Raw genomic sequence first — 16,292 nt, 5'->3', positions numbered from 1 at the left:
GATGCGTGAACCCTTTTAGCATACCTAATTCATTAGAAAATACGTGAGAATACCTCTTCATCAACATCTCTCCCCATTCGTTACTTGTTTGAACCTCAGAAGATACATTTTCTACATTAGACTCAATAGCCATTACAGGCTCGACAGCATTCGGATCCAATTTAATTTTCAAGTCTTTTTGATGCCTCCATCCCAATAAATTGGATCCTTCATCAATGACATAAACCCTTCCATAAACACAGTTTTTCTTAAAGATGATACTCATCCACTGCATTCCCAAAATGTTGATCCTTGAACCCCCATAGCCTACAGCCTTAACATCAGAAGGTTGAAGTTGATTCATTTTTCCATCCAACTTTTCTTGAAATGCTTCCTTTGACACCAGAGTGAAAAGACTACCAGAGTCAGCTAACAGTCTTACGGTTCCCTTTCCTAACGTAATTTCACAATGCGGTTTTTCAATCTTCTCAGTACTCTCCTTCTTCAGTTTCATAGGGTTATTATCAATATGCAAAATATTCTCTGAACCAGCCTTGTCTATCTCTTCTATTTCATGGTGTTTATTTATTTCTATCCCATCAATAGTGAGAAATAGTTCATTCTCAAGCTGGAGCTTACATGTCCAGGACATCCACACCTGTAACAAATAATGGGCCTTCTTTCACCTATTTTAGTTGCAGCACTTCCATATGTTTTGCTTGTCGTTTTTTTGAATTCTTTCTTAGCATCTTTTACTTCTGCAGAAACTTCTTTTTCATTATTTATCGTTGTACCCACAGCAATATTTTTTCCTTTATCAATTTCTCGCATCCAGTGATCAGTATCCTCCATGCTCCTTGCAATTTCGATGGCCTCTTCCAGAGTAGGGTTCTTTGATAAAAATTTTTGTTTTACAGACTTGTTATTTGTGCATCTGACTATCTGGTCTCTTATTAATGAATCACAAAGAGCTTGGAATTCACATGTTATAGCTAACCCCCGCAAAGATGCAACATACGACACGATACTTTCATCAGTTTTTTGTATTCTGCAAAAAAAATTGTGTCTTTCAAAAACGACATTTATTTTTGGAGTGAAATGTTTTTCCAACATCTGAAGAGACATCTCATAAATGTTTACAGGTTGACCATCTCCCATGCCCAAGGATATTTCTGGTAAATCATCGTATATTCTCCTACCTTCAACGCCCAGATGATGCAAGAGAATTGCCTGTCTCCTCACAGGACCATATTTATCACCCCCAATCGCCAATAAATATGTAAAAAAAATGTTCTTCCATCTTTTCCACGGTATAGCAGGTTCACCTGGAACAGGTAAAAATTTTGGAGGCGCTGACATGGAGTCATCTGACATTTTGTTATTTAGGTGAAAGATTTTGTAATAACCTAGAATAACAATTAAACACAACAGATTAAAATAATTAATTAATATAATTAATTAATACAAATAATTAAAATAACCAACTAAAATAATTGATTAAAATAATTAATGTGTATTATGCTGTAGTGTAGATATCTATTTCAAATGTCAATTCGTTACCAGAACCAGGCTAGTCTTTTCTTTGTTTCACCCTTTTTTTTTTTTTTTTTCTACTTCTATTTCTTTAATTGCTGGCTTTAACTTTACTTGTTTTCATGTACACGCGCCAATTTCACTGCGCATTGTTTTATTGTGCTTTATTTCACGTGTCAATTTCACACGCGTTTTATCCGTCAGACAACGTGGTTGGCAAGACTTGTGGCTTACAAATGCTAAATCAAACTCTGTATCAACGTGCCAAGCAAAAGATGGCGGCACGCTGCTTACGCGGAGGCAGGATGGCTCAAGGTGCGTTTGTGCACTAAATATCCCGTAAGAGCCGCGAAGGAATGAACGTCACAGAAGACACCATCGAAGACACGCGTCCTCAAGCAGGTAAGAGATTGCGCGTTGTAGATGGCTCGAGCTGAGTTTTAAATGGAAACACCGCAGTTGCAATATAGTCAATGCCGCGCAGTAGATTTAGTAGTATTAAGTAGAAATGCTTCGCTTTGCTTGAGTCTGAAAATCCCACACGCCGGCAAATCAAGCTACACCACGCTGGCACGCTGGCAAATCAAGTTAAATTAAGTGCTTGAAAACAGTCCCAGCAGCAGTTGAACTTACAAACATATTTTAAAAATATGTATGTACTCCACAAGTCTCACGAGTCTCTCCTCTAGACTTTGAAGTCAATTAGATAAGTATAAATAGCAGACTTACAGTTCATTCATGAAGATGAATTGAAGAAATCTTCCAATAGCACTAATTTTCAATTAGTGTCGTTACAGGGGTGAAGGATTGGCTTCTTGTCCCCTGCACAAGATCGCTCGTCGCCAAATTTGTAGTAATCCATTCTTTTTGGTAGTGTTGAAGTAGGTTTATTAGAGCAGATAAATACACAGCCACCTTCAGCTTCACAAGCATTACTGGTTAAACATAGAATCCTGACATAACTGTGATTCTATTACATCACAGCCTACCAAACCATTCTAATCATTTCCACAAAAAGGCTGGCTTTTCATTGGTGATAGCTGCTTTATAGTTGGCTAGGGAATGATTATATATTAGTTTGTCAGAAAGGTTATAGATTGATCTCCATATTTTTCCAGTTTCCTATATTTCTGTTTTTGAAGACGAAGAGCGTCTGTATACCAAGGTGTGGATTGTTTATGTTTGTGTATGCTACCGCATTTTTTTGGAACTGCTTTAGAGATGGCTGAGTGAAGCCAATTGGTATAGGCAGCTGTGGCCTGATTCGGATCAGGCATCTGGGGAAATGTTGGCTGAGACAGGTGTTGTTTCATAATGTCAAAATTGGTTTTTGACTAGAGATAAAATGGCAAATATTTGGAATCTACATTCCTGCTTTGATTAGGGAGGGAGATTGTCAGTTCAAAAAGAACTGCTTCATGGTCAGACCATGTAAGTGGAAGAGATTCTTTAACAAAAATGAAATGATTGTTGGAAAAGATAGCATCCAGGATGTACCCAGAATTATGAGTGGAGTGATGTATTAATTGAGGGAGGTTGAACTCATTCATAATGTCCAAAATAGCCTCGGGTCTTTGTCCTCTACGCAGTCTAATTGTTCCAGTAATTCATTCTTTTACAGAAATTTCATAAAATTGTCTAAAATACAGATGTACACAGTTCCAGTAATTCACTCATTTGCAGATGGGCCTAATCCAAACATCTTATTGTGGGTGATACAATAAATAAGACAGTCCTACAAAATTTAAAACATTCTATTTCTACTTTGGGGCAACATTAAGCTTTGTTACTTTTCCTTACTCTCAATGGGCCATATTATCAAGGAACGGCGATAACATTATCACTGCTGCGGCCTGCCGCTAAAGCGGAGATAATGGGCTTGATAATATGCCCTTGTGAATTCCCATAGAAGCCCAGGTTCACACCAGAACCTGGGCTTCTATGGGAATTTACAAGGGCATATTATCAAGCCCATTATCGCTGCTTTAGCAACAGTTTCCTGCCGCTAAAGTGGCGATAATGTTATTGCTGTTCCTTGATAATATGGCCCAATAAACTTTTTTTTAAAAACAGCCATAACTCCAATGCAGTAATAATTGTCTAATAGCTGTAAGTGTAGGAAGGTTGGTCGACATTGTCTCCATCCCCCCAATCTTAACAAGGGCAAGATCCATCTGATTCTTTCCTTGACATACAGTTTACAAAATAAAATCACGTGAATTGTTGTTTGTGGGGAGAGATTGCCTCAAGAACAAGGACATAGTTCTCTGGACCAATTGTTCATCTCAGGGTAGCTAATTAATCGATGAAAGGTCCCGAATCTAAAGCACGTTAAAACATACCTGTCATACCCCCCTGGACAGTGTAGGAGATATGGTTGGATATAATATGTTATTACAGTCAATTGATGTTAGACGACTGCAGGTTTATTCATCTCCATTACAAGCCTGTTTGTCTTCAGGTGTGTCATGCAGATTACTTTAAACTCCTTCCGGCAGATAGTATTCAGTGACTCTGGGGTAGTATAATACTCTGAGCGCCCCAGATCATGCATAACATTCTTTATGTACTTTAACCAGGTAATCTTTGTGGCATGATCCAGCTTCATAGAATACCTTATTATTTCTTGGTTTAGACCTGTGCTACTGGAGGTCCAAATTCTATGCCAGAGTAACACTGGTTTTACTTGAATGACGTCTGAAATATATGGTATCCCTAACTCACTCTGACAGTTAAAAAACAGGGGAGCTAGCAGGTACAGCTAGAATAAATCTTAGAAAAGCATTTTCAACATATTGAATAGGGGAGGGATTATAAAACCCCCAAATTCCCGCCCCAAAAACAGCTACACTCACACACTTTGCTTGATAGATTTTTAAAAGAATTTCCGAGGCCTTCTACCAAGTTTTTTGGAAAAGTTTATAAGAGCCGATGTCGACTTCATAAAAAGAAGACCCCTACACTTAACTGCCTGGCCCCAGGTACCAGTACGATTAAATAGGACTCCCAAATATGTAAACATATTTGCGAATTCTATCCTGTGTCCCCCAACTTGGAGACTCCTACATTTTTGGCTCCCTCGCCCACAGGTCATTACAAAAGATTTCTTTACATTTAGTTTTAACCCCAGGTCCTCCATAAAGCCAATATAGGATGCAAGAGCTTTCTGCAGTTCTATCTGAGTGCATGCCATCAGCACTGAATCGTCTGCGTAGAGGAGGGAGACCATCGGGCATTTATTGACGTATGGTGGATCCCTCGTCTTGGCCACCAACTCCTGTCCCAAAGCGTTAGTGTAAAGAGTGAACAGAAATTGGGCCAAGACGCATCCTTGTCTCACCCCCTCTCCACGTTAAACGATGCAGTGCACTCCCCTTTGGTTCCGTATCGGACCTTGGCATTTGCCCCCGTATACAGTTGGCGTAAGAACTGTACCAGGACCGGGTCGACCTTTAAAGCAGCCAAAATGTTCCACAATTTACTGTGAAGAACACAGTTGAAAGCGGCTGTGAGGTCGACAAATGCCAAATAAAATATTCCTGCTTTAGCCTGGGTATATTTTCAATTGAAATACTAAGATTTAAGGTCTGCTTGTTTACTCCTAAGCCCGCTCTAAAACCATACTGTACATCACTTAAAATATTGTTTTCTTCAGCCCATGTTTGCAGCCTATATAAGACAATCCTTCCTGTAACCTTCATCAGGGAATCTTATTAAGTTATTGGTCGGCAGCAAGCGGGATTGTCACGTTACCCTTTTTTTAAAATTGGTACAATGATCGACTCCGACCAGGTACTAATGAAGCCTTTCATACAAAATGCTTGGAGGACCCTAGTTAGTGATAGTGTCCATAGAGATGGAATTGATTTGAACAAATAAATTGGCACCCCGTCTGGTCCTGGTGCCTTACCACTCTTGCTTGCATTTATTGCCCCAATAACATGTGTAATCTGAAAATCAATAGGAAAGGAAACAGAGGGCCCAGCCCCGTGCTCTCTTGCACAATTTATTGCACTTTCTGTCCCCCCCTACGAGTTATACACATTTGAGAAGAAATCCACCCAGGCTTTCTCCTCAAATGCCACTTCTATTGTAGGGGCGTTAGTCTTAGTAAAACACGGTGCATTTACCGCCTGCCAGAAAGAAGAGCTATCTTTACTTGTGGAGGCTTCATGTAGGGTGACCCAAGTTTTTTCTTTAAGTTCCTTCTGTCGTGACCTTTTGGCTTGAATATATAGTTTCCTACATTCTCTAATCTCCCCCAAATATCTCTGTGTCTTATGTAGGGCCTCTTTGAGCATTTTATACACTTTAGAACAGTTTGAATCAAACCACCCCTTCCTACTGTTGTGATTGACCTTGGTTTCTCTAAGCAAGTTTTGGACAACTGAAGTAATTTGAGAAAATGCTAGCAATATGTTTTCGTGGGAAGTAGATTCCTCTAGGCACATTAATATAGAGCCGTAGGCCTTGGTTAAAATTTGTTTATTAAACTCGGATGGATCGTCGCTAGGCCAACGCAGAGTGTATCCATTCAATCTGCTCATTTGTACATTTTGAGTCCAGGCTACTTGATTATTGTGTTTTCTTTTTAGAGCAGTTGGGGATGTAATGTTAATACTTAAGGGCAAACGATCACTCGTTACATTTTTCTGGATTTTATAGCTCATGATATAATTTGCGTAGTGATTAGGGGCAGTTATAAAATCTATTCTTATCCCCTTCCAATAAAGGTGCACCCAAAATCCACTTTAGGGGAGCATGAACAATTCGCAAAAATGAGATCGTGTGTAAATAGAAACTTGTTAAACATCTCTCCCCTGAGTGGGCAAAATGAATCGGGGGATCGTCCTCCTGTACTGTTAGGCCGCACTTTCCAAGCCCCGCTAATGGGCATAAACCGATATTGAAATCATCTCCCCGAATAGTAATCATTTCAGTGTCACTGGTTACCTTTAGTTTACTAAGGTCTTTACTAAGCATCTTCATTATAGCCCCCTGCCATTCTTTTTCAACATTATTGTAAAAATTGATTACAATGAGGATACATTTACTATCTATACGTATCGATACTATATGATAATAAATTTCAGATTTTATCATTTCAGACTTAGTTGCCCCAACCAGATTGGATTCATAAACACAAATTTCCCCCTTTCGGTGTTCCATGTGTTAAGTGAATCACTGGCGTATGGAATGTCTTGAAGCCGTTTATATGCACTTCATCTATTACACCGGTCTCTTGTACACATAGAATGTCAAATTTTTCAATAAAATCTAACCAAAATGTGTTATTCACTTTACTTCAGAGACCGGCTATGTTCCAAAAAAGAACACAGTTTTGGGGGATATTAATCCAGAGGCCGACTTGTTTCCATGATACCAGACAGCAGGGCCAGATGGCATTTTAGGAACTGGTAAGAAGAGTTTGAGGCTTCTAGCCAATATCCACTCCTTCTCCCTCCACCTTCCTCCAGATGTTTTTGACCTTACTACATCGGCCATGATAGTCAGGGGAGCCACTCCAGGAAGATTACGAGGCAAACATGTGAAACATGTGGCATTGGGAGAGACATGGAAGGCGCGACATATGCAGGTGCGCATGGCAGCAGGTGCAGCCGGAGGAAAGCTACATGGAAGCTTGTCTTAGTAGGCATGGTTGGAGACGGAAAGGGACTCGCCAGCTGCAGCTCCGGCCTGGCCACTGGGAACGTACTTGCCTTGGCAAGCCAAGCTGTTAGCCAAAGCTCTCTTGATGTACTGCTCCTGAGCATTCTTGACATTCTCCTTTTTGCTGCCCCAAGCTTTTAGGCTGGCTGGATGCCTGCAGGGCATGGCCGTAGGAGAAGTTGACGGGCCAGGGTCGGTGTAGAGGGCACTTGTTGATGGCATTCAGATGAATGGTGGCTTCCTCCTCACTTTGCTCACCAGACAGGAAGGTGATCCCAGAGACAGCTGGGGGCACAGTGCGGCGCAAAGCGGGGACTGTAGCCATGGCAACCTCGTCAGGTGAAAACTTCTTGGTGCAGGCATGGCCTGGGGTCACCATGTTTGGTTTCAGCAGGGTGCCTTCCAGGTAGATGTGGTGATCACTCAGGGCCTTATACACAGCAGCCAAGACCTTCTCTGAGATGTACTGGCAACACTTGAGGTCATGGTCTCCATCGGGCAAATTCAGGCTCCACAATGGGAATGATGCAGTGCTGCTGGTAGATGCTGGCGTAGCGAGCCAGGACATTGGCGTTCTCCATGATGGCCAGCTCAGAGGGGGTGTGCTCTGATATTTTCAGCACGCAACGCCACTTGGCGAAGTCGGCGCCATCCTTCTTGTACTGGGCACACCGTTCAGCGAGACCATCGAGACCTTTTGTAGTGGTCTCTCCATTGGTTCCGACCAAGGGGACAACACCTTTGTCAACCTTAATTCCAACCACAGCTCCTTTGTCCTTGGTGACCTGGACGAAGGAGCGCTTGTCATCGGCATGGTGGTAGAGGGTCTCATGGAAGAGGATAACGCCACCGATGCAGGGGTTTACGCGGTCGTCAGCGGTGAAGAGCATATGGCGGTAAAAGCGATGGTTCTCTTCTGTGTTCTCTACGTTGATGTAGCTCAAGCATTTAGCAATGCTACTGGTGGACTCGTCGGCCGCCAGGATGTCCTTGCCGCAGGCCACGATGCGCTGCGCGATGTCATGGAGCTCCTTCTTCTGCTCCGAGGTCAGAGCGGGGTACTGGTGAGTCATCGTGAATGTTCTGCTGTTCCGCCTGCTCTTGAGACCTTCGGCTCACACTGGAGGTGGAGTCAGTCTGGCAAATTTGTTCCAATCTAGATTGCATATCTTGGCTATGAGCACTAGTCTCACCCAGTTCTATTTCTACCCTAATTGTTTGGGCTGAGCCAAAATCTTCTTCACCACTTGACTCCAATTCCCTCAGATCAATTTCCAAAGAACTACTTTGGTCAGTCAAACGAGCTTCGCAGACGGACTCTATGTCGCAACCTGCAGTGATTGCACTCTGATCTTGTCTGAGAAGTAGTCAATCATTCTCATCCAGTGTTTGAAGAGGACCGAATCTGTTTGACACCTCCAAGTTATAACAAGGACCATCGATGAACTGTGTGGAAGAATGATTTCTGTTATGGCATGCAGGGGGCTTAGGCTGATAGAAGAACCCCAGAGGGAGAACATTAATGTTAGTGTGGGTGATATTTCCATCTCGAACTCTAGTTAGAATCTCCCTTACCAGTGATGGTGTTCCAAATGAAATGACAACACAATCTCCTTTGAAAACCTTCTCACTGCTTCCAACCCAACCGATCCTCCTCACCATTTTAAAATCTCCAAACATTGCACTACTAAATCCTGTTCTACTTCCTAGATAGTGTATGCTTTATTCCTCAGTGAAAACCAAGTTTCTTTTTCCTCCGGGGGAGGAACTGAAACATTAGCTAAAATTACAGTAAATAGTGTAGCTGCCGGCAGTAAATTTAAAATCTGTGTACTACTTTGGCTGTTGTATATCACTCGTACTCTTGGTGTTATGTCACATGCCTGTCTATCACCCAAATGATTTCTTGTTCTACAGTTAAAGAGACTTCTGGAAATTATCCCCAAACCGCCACCTCTTTTACCCACTCTATCTGCTCTAGCTATTGAATAGCCTTTTGGGGTTGCTATTAGGAGGTCAGGGCAAGAATGGTTATTAGCCCATGTTTCCGTAATAAAAAGGGCATCAAGTTGTTGATTCTCAATGAACTCAGCAACCTCAAATGCGTGCTTTACTAGGGAGTGCTTGTTAATCATGGCTAGGTGGAATTTGTGAGTAGGGAAGTGCTGAGTGTAGTTAGAACGAGCCTGTTTGCCATTAGGCAACAGCTCGAAGTTGGTAACCTGGAAACCGCAATTGTGACACTGAAAACTAGAGAGATATTTACTAAAATCAACTCAAGGGCAGCAGTGGTCACTTTTATTAAAAGATTGAAGGGTTTTACTGGACCACATAACCCTGGTCCCTTTATCTTGAAATAAACAGGCAGCATTTCCAGCGATCGGGGTGCAGACGGGCACAGACAGGCTTGCCATTGGTGCGTCAGCGGCGCGTCCGCTATGAGCATCTGTCCCAGCATGTGGTTTTGTAGCTGGCCAGGCGCTGGTCTGACCTGTGACCCGCAAACCCCCGCCAGAAATCAGGCAAGTCAAGCAACGGGGGAGGGGCTGCTACCCTCCGCACAATCAGCAATACCACGGCAGACCGTGGTATTGCTGCAAGATCACTCTGCAAGAGCAGGTAAGTGCAGTTTCAATTAAAAGCACACCAGAAAATAAATATGTGCCAGTACAGGTTAAAAAAGTTAAAAGTACTAAAAGCAATTCTTGTGAAGTGCCGCTTCCGTTGAAGTCAGACGCTTCCGTTGAAGGATCATACACCTACTGATTCACTAACACACCTAGGTATATATATTTAACAATCATAAACTTTTTTATAAACACTCACAGTCACTGGATGATGTCACCAGTGATGTAATTTGAGAAGCCATCACTGATGTCATCAGTGATGTCACTGACCATGTCATAAGTGATGTTATATGTGAGGTAATAAGCAATGCATTGCAGGGGCGCGAGTTATAGTTAACTCAGGTAACTATAACAGCTGAATTTCTCTGGTTTTGTATTAGTAAAATCTGATCCTAACTATAACGTCCCTATAACCTTTGTTTTTTAGTAACTTTCTAAGGTTTTTTTAATTCTTTTTGCTAATTATAACGTCCTTGTAACCCTTGTTTTTTTTCAGTGAATTTCTAAGGTTTTTTAAATGTTAATTCCTAACTATAACGTCCCTGTAACCTGTGTTTTTCAGTGATTTTCTAAGGTTTTTTAACTAGCAGTCATGTTTGCAGAGTGGTGGAGAAAGGGGGCTGGGCCTCCGACCAGCTCTCAGGAATTCTGCTGCGTAGGACTTACAGGAGGTACCAGGAGGGCTTCTTGTCCGCCAAGGTCCCCCAACTAGTACTGCGCCAGGAGGCACATTTGCAGAGTGGTCGAGGAAGGGGCATGGCCTTTGACAGCTTCTCAACAATCCTGCAGTGTTGGCCAACTACCCCTCCTATTACCTCCAGTAAGTCCCATACAGCAGGATTGCTGATATCTGATAGAAAGCCACACCCCCTTACTCAATTCAATTCAATTCAAATCATCTTTATTCGAATTTTTCAAATTCATAAAAGCAATCGCATATATACAGACCCAAATATAACACCAGTATATATTTGTACAGCACACAATATATGGTCACATATTATTTGGCGCAAAAATTATTTCAAGGGTTTTCCATTGTTTTGCGAGCATAAGTTACAACTCTCAAAAAGGTGCTAACAAGGAAAATCAATTCATCAGTTTCCAGGGTGAGCAGCATCACATAAGATTGTTCCAGAGAAAGTGGTCTTCGTTTTTTAAAATATGGGAGTAAAACCATTTAATATATTTTAAATAAAATTTACAAAAAAAGAAGAAATGTAAATCATTTTGTAAACTCACTCCATCACATGGGCATAACATATTATCTGATTTCGAGGAAAAATAACCTAATGGAAAACATAATAGAAATCTGACAGTACCTGCCCTTAGACGAAGCAATAATGATCTTTCCCAATTTATCATTGGTAACGTAAGATATAAAGGAATTGATTGTCTGTATAGGTCTTTGTTTACATAGGCCTGGACAGTTGATGTGGTTAATTCCACTTCCAGTCTCCTGTTACTATAAAGTGCATACAGAGCAAACTTAATTTCATTTTTATCTGTGGGCTCAATCTTAGTAGGATCAGTAAATAAATGACCTTTGCCCACACTACATAGTATCTTAAAAACACCAGCAAGCCACGGAATTCTCAACCCTTTCTCACAATTTAGACAATCTCTTATAATTTCATGAGTTAAAGAGGCCGCTGTATTCCTCCAAATTGCCAGCCAGAACAAGGCAGGTCTTGTTGCTATAAAATCTGTTATGTAATGCAAATTTAATTCGCAGTGACAGATATACTCCGATGTAGCAATGGGGGCTCCAAGGAGTTTCCTACAGAATCGATTTTCCTCGGTTTGAATACTAGGAGTCTTAGCCAAACCCCATATCTCGGCCCCATCGGTTGCTACCGGTGCACATTGCGATTTAAAATTTTTTAAAATAGCTTTAGTAGCTCCTATTTTCTTAGGCCGTGGGAGACTAAGAATAGAATTGATGGCTTTTGAGAACTTGCTTGTGGCGTGGGCCAAATGCCCACTCCACGAGCCGTTCGCAGCAAAAACCATTCCTAAATAGGGAAAAGTATTTGTAGAATATAACTTATCGGTTCCCACCGAGATGGCACTAAGCTGTCTTTTCCCTGGCCCGCAGGACATAATAAAAGATTTTTTAAAATTTACTTTAAGATCCAACTTATCCATATGCAGTGCAAAACTTTTGACCAAAGTACGCAAGGCGTTCGGGGTAAGACCCATAAGGACCGCATCATCTGCGTAAAGCAATGTTGGTAGAGGACCCCCCCTTATTTTTGGAACATCCATAGTTGTCAATTTTAAGGAGTTACTTAACCCATTAATATAAATGATGAACAGCAGGGGTGCTAAAACGCACCCCTGCCTAACTCCTCTTTCCACTCTAATGGCCCCGGAGGTTTCCCCCGCCATCCCAATCCTTACTTGGGCTTTTGTATCGGTATGCAAATAGGCCAAAAAATGTACAAGGGTAGCATCTAGACCATAATTTAGAAGGATAGACCACAGTTTGGATCTATTTACAAAATCAAATGCGGACGATAAGTCCATAAAGGCTAGATAAATTGGTGACGACCTTGCGATATTATATTTGCCAATTACTAAGTTTAAATTTAGACACTGCTCTGTCGTCCCAACCCTACTTCGGAAACCCATTTGACACGAATCCAAGATACCTAATTCTTCTGCCCATGTGTTTATTCTATTGTATAGGACTCGTCACCGAATTTTTAGTGAATTATCCAAAAGTGAAATGGGTCTATAATTTACTGGGTCTGTTCTCTCCCCTTTCTTGTATATTGGTACAATTATACTTGTTGACCAAGTGTCAGGCATAGGTACTAGGGGTAAGCTGTTAAAAACATTCATTAAGATCGGTGCCCAAAATTCCGGTTTCCATTTAATTATGTCTATTGGGAAACCATCTGGCCCAGGGGCCTTATTGCCAAGACTTTGTTTAATGGCCACAGTCACCTCGCCTAGACTGATCTGTATAGAGCATAATTGACCAGATATATACTCAACATTAACTGTTGGGGGCATAGCATATACTTTTGAGAAGTGATCTTCCCATCGATCACTCGAAATAATACAATTAATTGTGGATAGTTGGCTTCCCATGTTGCGCATTTTTTTCACTACCGGCCAGAAATTAGATGCATTCTTTCCTGTTGCAGCATCAGATAGCTCCTCCCAATGCTCTCTCAGAATCACTGCCTTGCGTACCTCTATTGTAGACTTATATTCCTTTCTTGCCGCCCTAACCTCCAGTTGAGATTTTGATTTTGCACTCAATGCTTTGCGTAAGGCCCTATTAGCAACTGAGCAATTTCTGTCAAACCACCTAGGGTCCTTACCTATCCTTTGATTAGGCACGGATAGGAATGATTTTATAGCTATACATAAGCTGGTAAAATCTTCGATTATCCTTTGATTATTCCCATCTGAGGATATGCATGAGTCAATTAAATGTTGGTGCTTATTTATAACATGCTCAACCACCCTTCCACTGTCAACCCCTCTCCATTTCAGCCTCAAATTATTTGTGGTGGGCTGATATCTCTAGCACCTGGAAAGCTTGTAAATACTGGAGAGGGACCCAGTTTGATTTCTGCCACTAATGCATTGTGGTCGCCAAAAGCAGTTTCTAGAACCCCGGCCGTTAAAAGGCAATCAATTAGCTCAGGTGACATAAAAATATAATCAATGATTGAACTATGGTCTCTACCTCTGAATGTCGGAACATTATCAGTTGTAGAGATATCATTTATGTCCATCACGTTAATTAAAACATGTTCACGGATAAAGCAATCCAATTCTATACCGCGTTTTAGTGCACGGTCAATGTACGTATCTCCTTCTTTTACTTTTAATTTGGTAATTTTAGCATTAAAATCCCCTGCTAGAATGATCCTGTTACCCTTACTATTTTCTGATCGTTCGATAATATCTGATAAGTATTTAAAGAGTTCTATAAAAATTTTATTTGGAGTTGAATAAAAATCATTATTATAAAAATTAATCACGTAAATGGGAGCCTTCCTTTTATATTCAATAACCTGAATATTGGGGTTATTGGTTGGTATTATCTTTTTGCTTCCACCTGCTGTTATCCTAACACCAATTAGTAACCCACCCTTAGGGCGACCATAATCAGTCTTGGTTGCAATTACACTGTTACAATGGAAACCTTCTATCTGAAGGTCCGTAATAGCCCAAGTCTCCTGGAACATTATTATGTCTTTATCTTGTAATATTCTTAACCAGTTGGAATCCAATAATCTAGGCTCCAGCCCTGCGACATTCCAGCTAAGGATATTAAAGCTAGTTTTGGTCGACTTATCCAAACAAGGTTTTTGGCTTTCTCCATTTTCGGTCCCCATATTTAAAGATCTATATCTGGGCTTTACAGTCCCTTCACAACCCCCAGTATTTCCCATTACAACAGTCCCTACATTATTTATCCCTGTTACTAATGGACATTGTGTAGTAGGTGCTGCAGCTACATCTATATCTGTATTCCTATTCTCCAGAGTTAGTTTTGGGTGGCTGTGGACCATCTGGTTGACTCTACCATTATTCATTCTCTGCCCCTCCCACTCTCTGGTTGGGGAACCAATAGGAGCTAAGGGTCAATCTACAGACTCCAAACAACTATACCTGTTAAAAGTCGGGATCCCTCTATATTTTCCCAAAAAGCTTCTATCACTACGATTCCGCACTCCCCACTCCCCCGGTCCACTCTCCAATCCCGGTGGCCTATTGTGCTCCAATTTTCGTCTTCGTAGCCTGACCCAAAACAACTCATAGAGGGGTAGAAAAAAGCAAATCTTTTTGTTTGAATACGCTCATTACATCCTTTGTTTCTCCATGAGCATATGCAATCTACGGTGTTTGGGTCCTCAAAGTTAATAATTACGCAGTCACCATGGATCTTTTTCTTCTCTTGCCCCACCCATGGCACTCTACGCACCATTAAGATCCTGCTTGACCGGTGGGGGGGTAATGGGCGATTAGTATTAAGCCAGTGCTGGACTTTATTCTTTAATGACCAACTCGATTCCTCTATATGATCCGCCATTTCTGGAACCCCTGTCATGATCACCACATAGGGGCTTGCTTCAGGGGGCAAGTTAAATTTGAATCTATCCTCTTTCGCTCCCATATCCTGGTCCCTTTTAGGAAGTGTTGGGGCCTTAGATAGAATATTTTCCTGTCTATTGGGCACAGTTGAAATAGCCGATTTATCGGCCATTTGCTTATCTGGGGCCTGCAAGGTGCTTAATTGTACATTCAAAGGTATCACCGGCAAATTAGGATCCATAGATTTAGTTTTTGTTCCCCCAGTCTTTGGGGCCCCATGCTTAAGAGAATCTTTTGAGGGAGCACTCAATGTAGCCAACTGTTTTTCTATATGTATAAGTCTGGACTCTATAGGGGACATATAAGTTTTAAAGAGGTCCCCAATTCTTACCAACAACTGATTGTTTGTTTCACAGTTATCACATTTATTGCATTTATCGCTTATTCCACCCGGGATATCCGAGGACTTTATACTTTCAACATCTGAGACTGCATTTATCACATCTAAATGAGTATCCCCTCTGCCATTGTTTCCATGATAATTTAATTATTTCCCTTGCTTTCTCTTCGAAATGCAAGGTTTTTTAGTTTTTGACATAGTTATCTGTTTTGTTTGTTTCCGTATGGCACCCTCTCTCCTACCCCTTAAGCACCTCGTGCTTATCTCAATTGGTGTAGTGCTGATAAGTAATTCCGGAGACCTTTCCAGTGCCAAACTCGATTGTGAGTCTGTTCAAAGATGTGATGCTGACAAGTCAACCTCGTTTGGCATACTATATACTTCTACTACTGTGGAGGCACTATCTTTAGCCTGTACTGGAGTTTTGGCTAACGCAAGTGATCCCAAGGATGATTTTTTTGCCAAGGCTAAATCTTGGGAGACTCTACGCTCTAGAAGGCTAATATCTTGATCTATGGCTTCATTTGCCCTTATAATGAAATTATCTATCGGGCCTTTTCCCTGTACTCCGCCACTAGCTAATTTATTTCTACTTCCCTTTATAGACATGATGCTAACAATTATTTAATTGAATCGGCTACAGACGGGTAATTTAATTTATTATAAGAAAACTCTGTGGGAAGAGGTACCAGCTGTAAATAAAATAAAAGTACAGCTGCTAAACCTCGCAGTCCTAACAAAATGGGGACGGGCCCTAAGAGGTCAAAGGTCCATACAATGGGTGTTTAAAATTAAATATAAATTGTTAAGCAATCACAAGTAAAAATACAGAACAATAAAAAACCATCAGATAAAATATCGCATAAGCAGAAAATACAGTGCAGTATCTTAAGTGCAAATGCAGAAGAGGAGTGAGGCCGGGATAATGTGACTCGTGCTAATAGAAAAATACAGTACTTAAAAACAACAAGCCTCCAGGATCTAAAGTGCAAATGCAGGGAAGAGTAAGGCCAGAATAAAGTGAC

General features: G+C 41.2%; 1 pseudogene; it reads right to left on the bottom strand.

Moving 5' to 3' along the window:
• Window positions 1-7,158: 7,158 nt before the first annotated feature.
• LOC146816754 (fructose-bisphosphate aldolase A pseudogene) lies at window positions 7,159-8,297 on the bottom strand (annotated as a pseudogene).
• Window positions 8,298-16,292: the final 7,995 nt, after the last annotated feature.

Source organism: Triturus cristatus, chromosome 6 (genome assembly GCF_964204655.1).
Source record: "Triturus cristatus chromosome 6, aTriCri1.1, whole genome shotgun sequence".
In the NCBI taxonomy this organism is placed as follows: domain Eukaryota; kingdom Metazoa; phylum Chordata; class Amphibia; order Caudata; family Salamandridae; genus Triturus; species Triturus cristatus.
Note: the sequence above shows the minus strand (reverse complement) of the source record. Positions and strands in the feature narration are given on the sequence as shown.